This window comes from Thalassophryne amazonica, chromosome 8 (assembly GCF_902500255.1).
Source record: "Thalassophryne amazonica chromosome 8, fThaAma1.1, whole genome shotgun sequence".
Lineage (NCBI taxonomy): Eukaryota > Metazoa > Chordata > Actinopteri > Batrachoidiformes > Batrachoididae > Thalassophryne > Thalassophryne amazonica.
In genome coordinates, this window is record NC_047110.1 from 58,044,597 (window position 1) to 58,059,423 (window position 14,827).

General features: G+C 42.3%; 1 protein-coding gene across 5 annotated transcripts in view; it reads left to right on the top strand.

The window, feature by feature from the left end:
- Positions 1-14,827, top strand: part of syt7a (synaptotagmin VIIa) — a 325,957-nt gene that overhangs the window by 259,422 nt on the left and 51,708 nt on the right. The window lies entirely within an intron of this gene.

Sequence of the window (14,827 nt, forward strand, 5' to 3'; positions counted from 1 at the left end):
AGTGACAAATTTTAAACAGAAGGTAGCCAGCCTACTTGCCCTACAGTGACAGCTACAGGAGAGGAGGTCATAGTGATTACAGGGATTTAAAGGACATTTTAAATCAGTTAATTTATTGATATTTGGACAAGAAAATCAATACAGTATTGTAGAAAAACATTTTAACACTCAGCTATATCAATTTTTTCATGGGTGTGTCATGTGATGCAGATCGCTAAACTACTGCTGTTGGATGGGGTTGGTTGGTTTATGTGGAGTATTCTAATTTTATGAAATATTTGGTGGGAATTTTTTTGACCTGCTTTATAATGGCACTCATCTGTTTTTGCAAATGAGCTCTTGCTTCCTGCCAGGGTGTGACGCCGCAGAGCCAGACTGTAATCCTGCACTGGGTCCAGCCTGAGGCAGATGCGGTACACTAGATTTCCTCTGCAGTAGTATTAGGCCTATTTTTTGTACCTCGCTTTGATTCTGTGACAAATCTGAGACAATTTGGGAATGCATAATTTGACACACACCTTAAAATTGAATGGCTGAGGAGGGTGAACAAATTTGGATTTAATCGTCACATAAATTACACCTCAGTCAAAAGTATTTACTCAGTTTGATACATGATTTAAAACAATGCAGGTGATAACTGTTTCAGCACAGCTGCAGTTCTACAGACATTTTAGTATTCTGGATATATGGTGAATATGAAAGGTAATCACAAAATACCAAGCCAGTGCTGTGGTTTTGTCTGTGCCATGGAAAGTTGCCTTCCAGGAACTAATAAGCAAATTCATTTATCATAGACAAAGCTATGCTATGTCAGCGACTGGTGAGAGAAATTTGTCAGTGGGATTGTCTGCCTCATTTTAGTCTCTTGCCCTCGAGCATCCTCTGGCCTTTTTATACACTCAGCACACCACTGCAGAATTACACACAAGTGTGCACGTATTCTTTGAGCAAGAATGTTGTTTTTATGGACAAAACCACTTATCAACACATCCAAATTAGATTTCCACATTTTCACTGGTCAGGGTTAATTAAAAACCAGCAGATAAGTATGACAGGGGTCAATTTTAAATCCGACCCAATCCAGTGGGCAATGCAATGTACAGTGCGGAGTGCAATGCAGGGACCATTGTGACCAATGCAGTTGTCATTTTCACTTCAGTGCTTGCGTTGTGCAACTAATCAATCAATCAATCAACATTTATTTATAAAGCGCTTTACAGCACTGACTGGTGTCCAAAGTGCTTAACATTAAAAACACAAATTTACAAAAATAAAACACATATAAAATAAAATTTTAAAACATAAAAAGAACATAAAAATAACAGAACATGTCACCTCCCCACTAAGTGTTAAAAGCCAGTTTAAATAAATAAGTCTTTAACTTAGATTTAAAAAATGCTAGGTCAGGAATAGTACGTAACTCAAGAGGTAACTCATTCCACAGTCTCGGGCCAGCTACCGCGAAAGCATGATCACCCCAGCGTTTATATCTTGACCTTGGATCATCTAAGTAAAGCTGGCCAGACGCCCTTAATGTCCTACTGTAGGTGCGCAAAGTTAAAATTTCAGACAAGTAGGGAGGTGCAAGGCCATAAATAGCTTTAAAAACAAACATTAAAATTTTAAAATCAATTCTAAAACGAACTGGAAGCCAGTGGAGTGAGTACAGGACGGGCGTAATATGCTCACGTCTAAAAGTGTTTGTCAAAAGCAGCAGCATTCTGCACCAACTGGAGACGTGCAAGAGACGACTGATTAATGCCCGAATAAAGTGCATTACAATAATCAAGTCTGGAGCTGATGAAAGCATGAATGGCTGTCTCAAGATCACGTCTACTGAGAAAGTGCTTTATTTTAGCCAAAAGGCGAAGTTGGTAAAAACTAGCTTTGACAACAGAATTTATCTGTTGATCGAACCTCAAACAGCTGTCAAATATCACTCCCAAATTCTTGACAGCTGGTTTTACATAGTTAGCCAAAGCACCAAAATTTGGTGTTACCACATTTGGTATGCCAGTGCGCTCAAACACCATGATCTCAGTTTTACCATCATTCAGGTAAAGGAAGTTTTGGGACAGCCACTGCTTTACATCACAAATACAATTAAATAATGATGACAAAGCATCACTCCCATTAGTCCTCACAGGCAGATAGATTTGCAGATCATCTGCATAACAATGAAAGGACAGGTTGTGCTGGGTTATAATTGACCCCAATGGCAGAATGTACAAAGAAAATAGAATCGGCCCAAGGACAGATCCCTGCGGCACTCCACAGCACAGAGGAGCAGTTGATGAGGAAAGGTCCCCAATCATGACAGAAAAGCTCCTTTCAGCCAAATATGATCTAAACCACTTAAGTGCAGTACCATGAATGCCAATAAAATGTTCCAACCGGGAAACAAGTACTGTGTGATCCACAGTATCAAAGGCTGCTGTGAGGTCCAACAGAACCAGCACAGCAGGATTCCCTGCATCCACCGACAAAGTGACGTCATTATGAACTTTTAAAAGTGCTGACTCAGTGCTGTGTCGCGATCTAAACCCAGATTGGAATTTTTCAAGGATGAGATTGTCTTCTAAAAATGATTGTAACTGTAAAAAGACAACCTTTTCTAAAACCTTAGATAGAAATGACAGTTGAGACACAGGTATAAAATTGGATAAAACTGATGAGTCCAGGTGAGGTTTTTTAAGAAGAGGTCAAACCACAGCATGTTTAAAAGCAGCTGGAACAGACCCTGATCTAAGACAAGCATTGATAAAAGTTAGGAGACCCGCTCCAACAGTATTAAAAACCTTCTTCAGCACCTTAGCTGGAACAACATCAACTGGACAACTTGTAGATTTTATGTGTTTTACAGCATCAGCGAGAGATGCAAAAGAAATGGGCTCAAACTGTTCGAGCACAGCAGAATGTGCACGAGGAGCAGACAACTCAACATTACAGCTCTGATCAGCGTTCTGTCTGACTGATGAAACCTTATCAATAAAAAACTGAAGAAACTCCTCACAGGTTGTGGTTGTAGCGTCCATCAAAACAGAGGTGTGTGGATTTACAACTGAGTTTATAGTCTGAAATAACACACTGGGACGATGACAACTGCTAGAAATAATATGAGACAGATATTGTGCTTTTGCCTCCTTCACAGCCTTCTGATAGTCAGTTAGACTGTCCCTCAGAAAACCCAGCGACACCTGTAGTTTGTCCTTTTTCCATTTTCTCTCCGCCTGTCTGCAGCGTTGCCTGAGGGCACGGGTCGTGGCATTTAACCAGGGGTCGGATTTTGATTTCCTGGATTTGCAGCGCATCGGTGCAACAGAGTCCAAAATGACTGTGCATGTAGAGTGGAAAGAAGAGAGGATGTTATCTGGGAGTAATGGAGAAACCAGTCCATTCATGGCATAAAACTGAGAGTCCATGAAGGCAGCAGCAAAGTCCCCCGCTGTCGAGGAGGTAACCAAACGGCGGCGAGAGACAGGAACAAGTGGCTTACTAGCAGATGGAGGAGCAATAAATTCAAACATAACAGGAAAGTGATCTGAAATAGCAATGTCTGATATATCCTTAAGTGAAACTGAGAGCCCAAAAGAAATAACCAGGTCCAAGGTGTGTCCAAGATTATGTGTTGGTCCATCCACAACTTGTGTTAGACCAAAAGAGTTCAGGAGGCTTTTAAAATCATCAGCCAGCTGATTAGAAGGACAACAGATATGAATATTAAAATCACCACAGACCAAAAATTTATCATATTTTGGGATAAAATCTGCCAGAAACTCAGAAAACTCCTGAACAAAATCCGTATTAAATTTTGGTGGACGATAAACAACAGCACAGAGCACAGGACAGTCGAACTCCATCACAAACAACTGAAGTTCAAAAGTGGAGTAGACATTAGAAGATAAAAATCGGCATTTAAAGCTGTCTTTAAAAACCGTGGCCACACCCCCGCCTCGACCTGATGCTCGCAGGGAGCTGAAAAACGAGCAGCCAGCGGGGAGGAGCTCAGAAAAGGCGCTATTTTCACCTGGTTTCAGCCAGGTCTCCGTTAACAGGAGAAAGTCCAGAGCACGACTGGAGAAAAAGTCATTCAAAATGAAAGTCTTACTTGTGAATGACCTTGTGTTGATGAGCGCCACACGGACTGAGCGCACGTCAGTCTGCTGCGAGACATGACTGAGCGGGCGCAGGTTCTCCTGCACGCAGCCACGACTGCAGCTCCTCACAGGACGGCGACGCGGAAGTGGAGACCCGGCACCCCGGACAACCGGCCGGAGCCACCGATAGCGAAAAGTCAGGGAATGCCGCACGACGTAGCCGTCATATGGTGTGAAGAATCCGGCTATGAATTGTCGTGGAGCATGTTTGCAGGAAACAGCCAGGCACACTCTGAGCCGAACACGGACTTCTCCTCTCTTCCCGCGTCCTCTGCGACGCAGACGCCGAGGCAACACGCCAAGCGGCCGGCGTAGAAAGTCCGGTACGGACGCTAAGACAGGCGGCGGGGGCAGCTGCGTCCCTGGCCGTCCGCCCGAGCCAGGAACAGCGAAATTCTCCAGCGAAGCCCGAACGCTGATAAGAGGCTGGCGATCATACACCAGGAGCGGTGACACATTCCATGCAACAAAGTGCAAAAACAATAAAAACGACACTAAAAGAAGTGAGTGCCGATGGCAGGCCACATACAACGGCGCCATCTTGACAGGTGCTAGCCAACATATGTGCACATATCTGTGCACCCATGGGTGTTCTGGTCTTAAAATGAGGTGCTATCAAATCAAATCAAATCAATTTTATTTATATAGCGCCAAATCACAACAAACAGTTGCCCCAAGGCGCCTTATATTGTAAGGCAAGGCCATACAATAATTACGGAAAAACCCCAACGGTCAAAACGACCCCCTGTGAGCAAGCACTTGGCAACAGTGGGAAGGAAAAACTCCCTTTTAACAGGAAGAAACCTCCAGCAGAACCAGGCTCAGGGAGGGGCAGTCTTCTGCTGGGACTGGTTGGGGCTGAGGGAGAGAACCAGGAAAAAGACATGCTGTGGAGGGGAGCAGAGATCAATCACTAATGATTAAATGCAGAGTGGTGCATACAGAGCAAAAAGAGAAAGAAACACTCAGTGCATCATGGGAACCCCCCAGCAGTCTAAGTCTATAGCAGCGTAACTAAGGGATGGTTCAGGGTCACCTGATCCAGCCCTAACTATAAGCTTTAGCAAAAAGGAAAGTTTTAAGCCTAATCTTAAAAGTAGAGAGGGTGTCTGTCTCCCTGATCTGAATTGGGAGCTGGTTCCACAGGAGGGGAGCCTGAAAGCTGAAGGCTGTGCCTCCCATTCTACTCTTACAAACCCTAGGAACTACAAGTAAGCCTGCAGTCTGAGAGCGAAGCGCTCTATTGGGGTGATATGGTACTATGAGGTCCCTAAGATAAGATGGGACCTGATTATTCAAAACCTTATAAGTAAGAAGAAGAATTTTAAATTCTATTCTAGAATTAACAGGAAGCCAATGAAGAGAGGCCAATATGGGTGAGATATGCTCTCTCCTTCTAGTCCCTGTTAGCACTCTAGCTGCAGCATTTTGAATTAACTGAAGGCTTTTCAGGGAACTTTTAGGACAACCTGATAATAATGAATTACAATAGTCCAGCCTAGAGGAAATAAATGCATGAATTAGTTTTTCAGCATCACTCTGAGACAAGACCTTTCTAATTTTAGAGATATTGCGCAAATGCAAAAAAGCAGTCCTACATATTTGTTTAATATGCACATTGAATGACATATCCTGATCAAAAATGACTCCAGGATTTCTCACAGTATTACTAGAGGTCAGGGTAATGCCATCCAGAGTAAGGATCTGGTTAGACACCATGTTTCTAAGATTTGTGGGGCCAAGTACAATAACTTCAGTTTTATCTGAGTTTAAAAGCAGGAAATTAGAGGTCATCCATGTCTTTATGTCTGTAAGACAATCCTGCAGTTTAACTAATTGGTGTGTGTCCTCTGGCTTCATGGATAGATAAAGCTGGGTATCATCTGCGTAACAATGAAAATTTAAGCAATGCCGTCTAATAATACTGCCTAAGGGAAACATGTATAAAGTGAATAAAATTGGTCCTAGCACAGAACCTTGTGGAACTCCATAATCAACCTTAGTCTGTAAAGAAGATTCCCCATTTACATGAACAAATTGTAATCTATTAGATAAATATGATTCAAACCACCGCAGCGCAGTGCCTTTAATACCTATGGCATGCTCTAATCTCTGTAATAAAAGTTTATGGTCAACAGTATCAAAAGCAGCACTGAGGTCTAACAGAACAAGCACAGAGATGAGTCCACTGTCTGAGGCCATAAGAAGATCATTTGTAACCGTCACTAATGCTGTTTCTGTACTATGATGAATTCTAAAACCTGACTGAAACTCTTCAAATAGACCATTCCTCTGCAGATGATCAGTTAGCTGTTTTACAACTACCCTTTCAAGAATTTTTGAGAGAAAAGGAAGGTTGGAGATTGGCCTATAATTAGCTAAGATAGCTGGGTCAAGTGATGGCTTTTTAAGTAATGGTTTAATTACTGCCACCTTAAAAGCCTGTGGTACATAGCCAACTAATAAAGACAGATTGATCATATTTAAGATCGAAGCATTAATTAATGGTAGGGCTTCCTTGAGCAGCCTGGTAGGAATGGGGTCTAATAGACATGTTGATGGGTTGGAGGAAGTAACTAATGAAAATAACTCAGACAGAACAATTGGAGAGAAAGAGTCTAATCAAATACCGGCATCACTGAAAGCAGCCAAAGATAACGATATGTCTTTGGGATGGTTATGAGTAATTTTTTCTCTAATAGTTAAAATTTTATTAGCAAAGAAAGTCATGAAGTCATTACTAGTTAAAGTTAAAGGAATACTCGGCTCAATAGAGCTCTGACTCTTTGTCAGCCTGGCTACGGTGCTGAAAAGAAACCTGGGGTTGTTCTTATTTTCTTCAATTAGTGATGAGTAGTAAGATGTCCTAGCTTTACGGAGGGCTTTTTTATAGAGCAACAGACTCTTTTTCCAGGCTAAGTGAAGATCTTCTAAATTAGTGAGACGCCATTTCCTCTCCAACTTACGGGTTATCTGCTTTAAGCTGCGAGTTTGTGAGTTATACCACGGAGTCAGGCACTTCTGATTTAAAGCTCTCTTTTTCAGAGGAGCTACAGCATCCAAAGTTGTCTTCATTGAGGATGTAAAACTATTGACGAGATACTCTATCTCACTTACAGAGTTTAGGTAGCTACTCTGCACTGTGTTGGTAAATGGCATTAGAGAACATAAAGAAGGAATCATATCCTTAAACCTAGTTACAGCGCTTTCTGAAAGACTTCTAGTGTAATGAAACTTATTCCCCACTGCTGGGTAGTCCATCAGAGTAAATGTAAATGTTATTAAGAAATGATCAGACAGAAGGGAGTTTTCAGGGAATACTGTTAAGTCTTCAATTTCCATACCATAAGTCAGAACAAGATCTAAGATATGATTAAACTGGTGGGTGGACTCATTTACATTTTGAGCAAAGCCAGTTGAGTCTAATAATAGATTAAATGCAGTGTTGAGGCTGTCATTCTCAGCATCTGTGTGGATGTTAAAATCGCGCACTATAATTATCTTATCTGAGCTAAGCACTAAGTCAGACAAAAGGTCTGAAAATTCACAGAGAAACTCACAGTAACGACCAGGTGGACGATAGATAATAACAAATAAAACTGGTTTTTGGGACTTCCAATTTGGATGGACAAGACTAAGAGTCAAGCTTTCAAATGAATTAAAGCTCTGTCTGGGTTTTTGATTAATTAATAAGCTGGAATGGAAGATTGCTGCTAATCCTCCCCCTCGGCCCGTGCTACGAGCATTCTGGCAGTTAGTGTGACTCGGGGGTGTTGACTCATTTAAACTAACATATTCATCCTGCTGTAACCAGGTTTCTGTAAGGCAGAATAAATCAATATGTTGATCAGTTATTATATCATTTACTAACAGGGACTTAGAAGAGAGAGACCTAATGTTTAATAGACCACATTTAACTGTTTTAGTCTGTGGTGCAGTTGAAGGTGAATAAAAATTATTTATCAGGTGCCATACTGGTGCATTTCTATTACGAGGCAACAAAACACGATTGCACAGAGTACAGAATATTTGGCTATTTGCACAGCGGAGTGGTCATATACAGTGAGGAAAATAAGTATTTGAACACCCTGCAGTTTTGCAAGTTCTCCCACTTAGAAATCATGGAGGGGTCTGAAATTTTCATCTTAGCTATATGTCCACTGTGAGAGACATAATCTAAAAAAAAAAAATCCAGATATCATAATGTATGATTTTTTAAAATAATTTATTTGTATGTTACTGCTGCAAATAAGTATTTGAACACCTACCAACCAGCAAGAATTCTGGCTTTCACAGACCTGTTAATTTTTCTTTAAGAAGTCCTCTTATTCTGCACTCTTTACCTGTATTAATTGCACCTGTTTGAACTTGTTACCTGTATAAAAGACACCTGTTCACACACTCAATCAATCACACTCCAACCTGTCCACCGTGGCCAAGACCAAAGAGCTGTCTAAGGACACCAGGGACAAAACTGTAGACCTGCACAAGGCTGGGATGGACTACAGGACAACAGGCAAGCAGCTTGGTATAAGACAACAACTGTTATGATTATTTATTAGAAAGTGGAAGAAACACAAGATGACTGTCAATCTCCCTCGGTCTGGGATTCCATGCAAGATCTCACTTTGTGGGGTAAGGATGATTCCGAGAAAGCTCAGAACTACACAGAAGGACCTGGTCAGTCACAAAGATTACATTAGTAACACATGATGCTGTCATGGTTTAAAATCCTACAGGGCAGCAAGGTCCCCCTGGTCAAACCAGCACATGTCCAGGCCCGTTTGAAGTTCACCAGTGACCATCTGGATGATCCAGAGGAGGCTTGGGTGAAGGTCATGTGGTCAGATGAGACCAGAATAGAGCTTTTTGGAATCAACTCCACTTACCATGTTTAGAGGATGAGAACAACCCCAAGAAAACCATCCCAACCGTGAAGCATAGGGGTGGAAACATCGTACTCTGGAGGTGCTCTTCTGTAAAGGGGACAGGATGACTGCACCGTATTGAAGGGAGGATGTCATGTATTGTGAGATTTTGGTAAACAACCTCCTTCCCTCACACAGCCAGGGCAACTAAGGAGGGGCTCCGTAAGAAGCATTTCAAGGTCCTGGAGTGGCCTGGCCAGTCTCCAGACCTGAACTCAATAGAAAATCTTTGGAGGGAGCTGAAACTCCAAACCTGAATGATTTGCAGAAGATCTGTGTGGAGGAGTGGACCAAAATTCCTGCTGCAGTGTGTGAAAACTTGGTCAAGAACTACAGGAAACGTTTGACCTCTGTAATTGCAAACAAAGGCTGCTGTACCAAATATTAACATTGATTTTCACAGGTGTTGAAATACTTATTTGCAGCAGTAAATTATTTAAAAAATCATACATTGTGATTTCCGGATTTTTTTTTTTTTTTTTTTTTTTTTATGTCTCTCACAGTGGACGTGCACCTAAGATGAAAATTTCAGACCCCTCCATGATTTCTAAGTGGGATAACTTGCAAAATTGCAGGGTGTTCAAATACTTATTTTCCTCACTGTAAGTTGGTGCGTGACATCAGTAGACTGATTGGTGGTGTGTCTGAAGTCCAGCAGATGCTGTACCAGATCCTTGTGGTGAAGAACGAGTTGAGCCAGAAGTTGAAACGCTGGATTTACCAGTTGATTTATGCCTCTGTCCTCACCTATGGTCATAAGCTTTGGGTAGTGACTGAAAAACAAGGTCATGGAGACAAGCGGTGGAAATGAGATTCCTCTGTTGGATATCTGAGCTCACACTCTGGGACAGGGTGGGATGCTTGAATATCTGGGAGGAACTCAGACTACAGCCACTGCTTCTTTGTATTGAAATGAGCCAGATAATATGGTTTGGCATCTAGTGAGGATGCCCCTGGTTGTCTCTCTAGGGAGGTTTTCCAGGCCTGTCCAACTTTGAGGAGACCCAGGATATGCTGGAGGAATTCCCCAGGAAGAGTTAGAGGGCTTGGCTGAGGACAAGAAAGTACGGGATAAGTTGCTTGGTCTGCTGTTAATTTAATTTATTTATATAGCACCAAATCACAACAATGCTGCTTCAAGGCACTTCACACGGGTAAGGTCTAACCTTAGGGCCCCTTCACACATAGTGCAAATATGTACAACTCAGGGCAAATCCCATCGGAACAGCTCGTATGAGCGCACCACGAAACAACAATTTCAATTTTCAGTTTATTTTCATTTATATAGCACCAAATCACAACAGACTTGGCTCAAGGCGCTTCACACAAGTAAGGTATAACCTTACTAACCCCCAGAGCAACAGTGGTAAGGAAAAACTCCCTCTGAGGAAGAAACCTCATGCAGACCAGACTCAAAGGGGTGACCCTCTGCTTAGGCCATAAATTACAGAACAATTCACAAAAGGAATATGCAGGAAATTCTGTTGGTGCACAGGCCAACAGGGTCTCCAGCACAAATACCATACCCATCTCTGGATGGAGCTGCACCTTAAACAGAGAGAAAAAACAGAATCAGGTATCAGAAAGACAAGAAATACAGTTTAATTTGTCAGCATTAACCAACAAGAAAAACAGGAAATACTAAGGTGATCACTGGCCACTAGCCCTAAGCTTCACTAAAAGACCCAGAATTTAGGTAAAGTTGAGGCCGTGGCACACTCCGTTTCCTAATAAAATGAATTTAAAAGCGTAAAAAGCATAGTAACATATGCCAGTATGCTAGCCATACGAAAGGGAAAATAAGTGTGTCTTAAGTCTGGACTTGAAAGTCTCCACAGAATCTGACTGTTTTATTGATGCAGGGAGATCATTCCACAGAACAGGGGCATGATAAGAGAAAGCTCTGTGACCTGCAGACTTTTTATTCACCCTAGGGACACAAAGTAGTCCTGCACTCTGAGAACACAAAGCCCGGGCTGGTACGTAAGGTTTAATTCAGTCAGCTAAGTAGGGAGGTGCCAGTCCATGAACAGTTTTATAGACTAGTAGCAGAACCTTAAAATCTGATCTCTGGGACAGGAAGCCAGTGAAGGGATGCCAAAATGGGTGTAATGTGGTCGAACTTTCTGCTTTCTGTCAAAAATCTGGCTGCAGCATTTTGAACCAATTGGGGAGCCCTAATGCTGGACTGCAGTAAACCAGAAAATAGAACATTGCAGTAGAAACAATAGTGCAGCAGTGCAATGTGTATCCACATCACACTACTGCTGTGAAAATAAAAAAAATAAAAAATACGTGACACCCACGGGATTCAAACCTGCACTTTCCAAAAGCTCTGATTGCCAGTCAGAAACTTTACTAGTGAGCTACTATTGCTGTCACGTGAAAGGTGCAGGAAACTGCCTGATATCAGGAAGGACATGGACGTATTTAAAAAAAAATAAAACCACACATCATATGAAAACACCGCATTATATTGAATCCCTGATATCAAGCGGGCAATATAAATATGATCTGTCTGCTCCTCTGTAGATGACCCATGCTCACAGACATACAGTCATGAAATGACATGAATGAGAAGCAGTTAGCTCTCATCATGTCCACATCTGCTGGCGCGTGTCCTGCCCGACATGTGTGTCTTGTGGATGGCGTGCTGCAGGACTGACACCGCATCATGTGAAACAGAGCTCACGTGGGTGACGTGACAGTCAGATCGCCTGATGTGTGTTATGATCTGACGGTCCATTTCAACTTGGGTGCAGCCTGTCAATGGGCTTCCCCCGTCAATGCGCGTGCGTGCTTGCTGCAGCCCATCACCACAGCGATATATATTTTTATTTATGTCCACGTGATGACAGCAAGCAGACACACGCGCGTCACAGTGGGCAGTTGTTAGTCCAAGCCCGTCCAAACACAGTACGTGTTGTCCAGCTGGAATGTCCAGATCCACAGATTTTCATAGCCGCTTCTGTCAGCGGCCCCACCTCCTGTCAGTTCAGTGCACACACCAAAGTCACGCTTGTGGGGCACTTAGACAAATTTCACTGCCAGCACGACAGTGATTGTCTGCTGACTGTTGTCGTGTTAATAGCGTGAATGGCCACATATTTTCTAAGCACCATGTGAGCAGTGTTAGATGTTTGTGCGTGTTATCTGGAATTTGGCCAACACCTGCCGCAAGAGGGTTCAGTGGGTTCGCACATCACACACTCTGTCGTTCAGCCACTGTTGTGCGCTAATAGTTGTAGCAACAGGTGTACGAGGCGTTAGAAGTAGCTACGATTCTACATGTTTTGCATACGATTCCTGCTTCATGCCCTTATCAACCTTCCTCAGCAAGCACATAGGCAACAGAGATAAGGAAAAACTCCCTCTGGCATGTTTGAGGAAGAAACCTCAAGTAGACCAGAGTCAGAGAAGTGACCCACTGCCATTCTAACAGTTTACAAGGTTTTTTACAATAGATGAAAAAACAAAACAAAACAATCGGTTATCAAGGTACAAATGTTCCTTCTTGATGCAGAGTCTCTAGTTTTGGCTCTTGAATAATTCTGATAGTAGACGTAAAATTCTACTGCCAGGTTAGTCTGGTCCTCTGGAAATCGGCGCAAACTTCTCGGATCTGGGCAAATATGTAAAATATGCCTTACATACAGTAGGGTTCATGATGTGCACACACTCAACTTGTACACACAGGGATATGCATCGGTGCCTTAAACTACAAGAAAACTCAACTGAAAACAAAATTAACAGTTAAATAAAAGTACAATACAGTGGCAATTGCAACTACAGGACCCTATATGTCAATGGTTGTTTAGCATCAACATTTCTGTCTTTGCATATATGACAATTCAATTTGTTTTGTTTATTGTGTTATTGTTGGTATGGCCAAAGCAGATGGCCACCCTAATGGAAAAATCCCTGCCTGAGGGAGTGTGTTCTCACCACTCTTGCCAGTGTACTTAGTCTGGAAGTGGGCAAGGTTCGACATAACTTCTTCTAAAGCGCCTTGGCATGACTTATCTTGTCATTTGGCACTATATAAATTAATTGAATTGAACTGAAATACAAGCAGGCTTAGTGTTTAGCACCGTCCCTCGTCGTGCCCTTGCGCAACCCTTAATTGGAATATGCGGGTATAGAACATGAATGAATGACAAATACCAGTGGCCACTAGGACCTAACATTTAGTAGCAAGGCTTCTCAAATGCATAACTTGAGCAGCTTGTCTGTCTTTATTTTATGTTGCATGTTAAAAGATACAAACGTGGCCCAAAATAGGAAGGTCATTTGTCCTCAACTGAATGTGTCAGTACCCAAAATTTCTGAAATGAATTCAAAGGTCATTTTGAGAATTTAATTCTATAAATTTTGCAGATTCATTTACTCAGCGTCCAACTCCAGTCATCCTGTGCATGCCACATTAATCATTATGACGAAAAATCTCATGGACAAGTTTGAAATTTTAATAACTCTGGTGTGTACCATATTTTACACTCATTTTCTTTTGTCCTGGGTTTGTACACATAGAGCACTGAGGTGGGCTGGCTATAGCATGGTCCAGGTGCAGTGGTGGTATGGGTGGGGTGGGGCAGGATAGCTCTCTCTGCCCTGTGGGATGAAAGAGATAGGGTGAATAGAGATTCAGGAGATGTTGTAGGAATGAGGTGCTTCACCTCAGGTAGCATTGGTGACTACTCCCATAAATGATCATCGCACTTTCACGCTTTGTACACAGATCACTTTCCTCATCAGAATACCTCTTAATTGAGTCCACACTTTAAAATAGCAATGTGGCAATTTGATAAGTTTAAATCATGCTACACCCCAAACACACCCATAATTATGTGAGAGACTGACCCCTTTGTGTCCAGCACCTTACTTTTTGGTCAGATTGTAACAATAGCAAAGTGGAGTTGGAGATGCTCCAACTGCACTTGTGCTGAGTGCTTTACACTGGGCACTGTGGATAATCAAGATAGGGCCCTTGCTGTGTACTTTGTATCTGGATTTTACAAATTTTGAGTTCTCCAGAGAACTCCGTGAAAGCAGTTTTATTGAAGCATATATGGCTCAGCAAGTCCAAATAAATCTGGGAGCATGCACTGCTGTCGCTCTATCCACCACACCATGGACCCGCCTTGGGTCCTGGATGGCAACTACACAGGCAGAGAACCACTCCATCACTGACTGAATCTGTCTGCTGCACCCACTGTGACCTGAGCACCGAGGCAGCTGCATGCTGGATTGTGCAAACGCACCACATGACCAAAATAACATAGTTGATGTTCCTTCACAATGCAAGCGACACTCCTTTTCTGACTGTCCCTCAGTAACTGCTCATATGACACAAAGTCATTCCAGTGGCAGGATCCTCAGCAGGTGTTTTAAAATAATTTCTTAAAGTTTGGGACTCAAAATGTAACAAACTATTGACACTGCTGTGATGAATTTAAAAAACAACCCATTTTCAGGTGCTGAAGAAACAATCTGTTTGTGTTGCTGATGCTTTAAATGCTTCTTCACCCATTGGTATGGAGGGTTTTTCTCTGCTCGTCTTCCAGACTGCGTTGGTGTTTTGCACAGAGCATAGATCACTCAATGGGTGTATCTCATTAATCTGAATGTGGGTCTCTGTGACATATGTCACAGAAATCTAAAAGGAGCTGCTTCAGGCATTTGGTTTGTTTATGGGGGTTAGTTTTAACATGCAAAGACATAGAGTTATGGGATTTTGAGGAT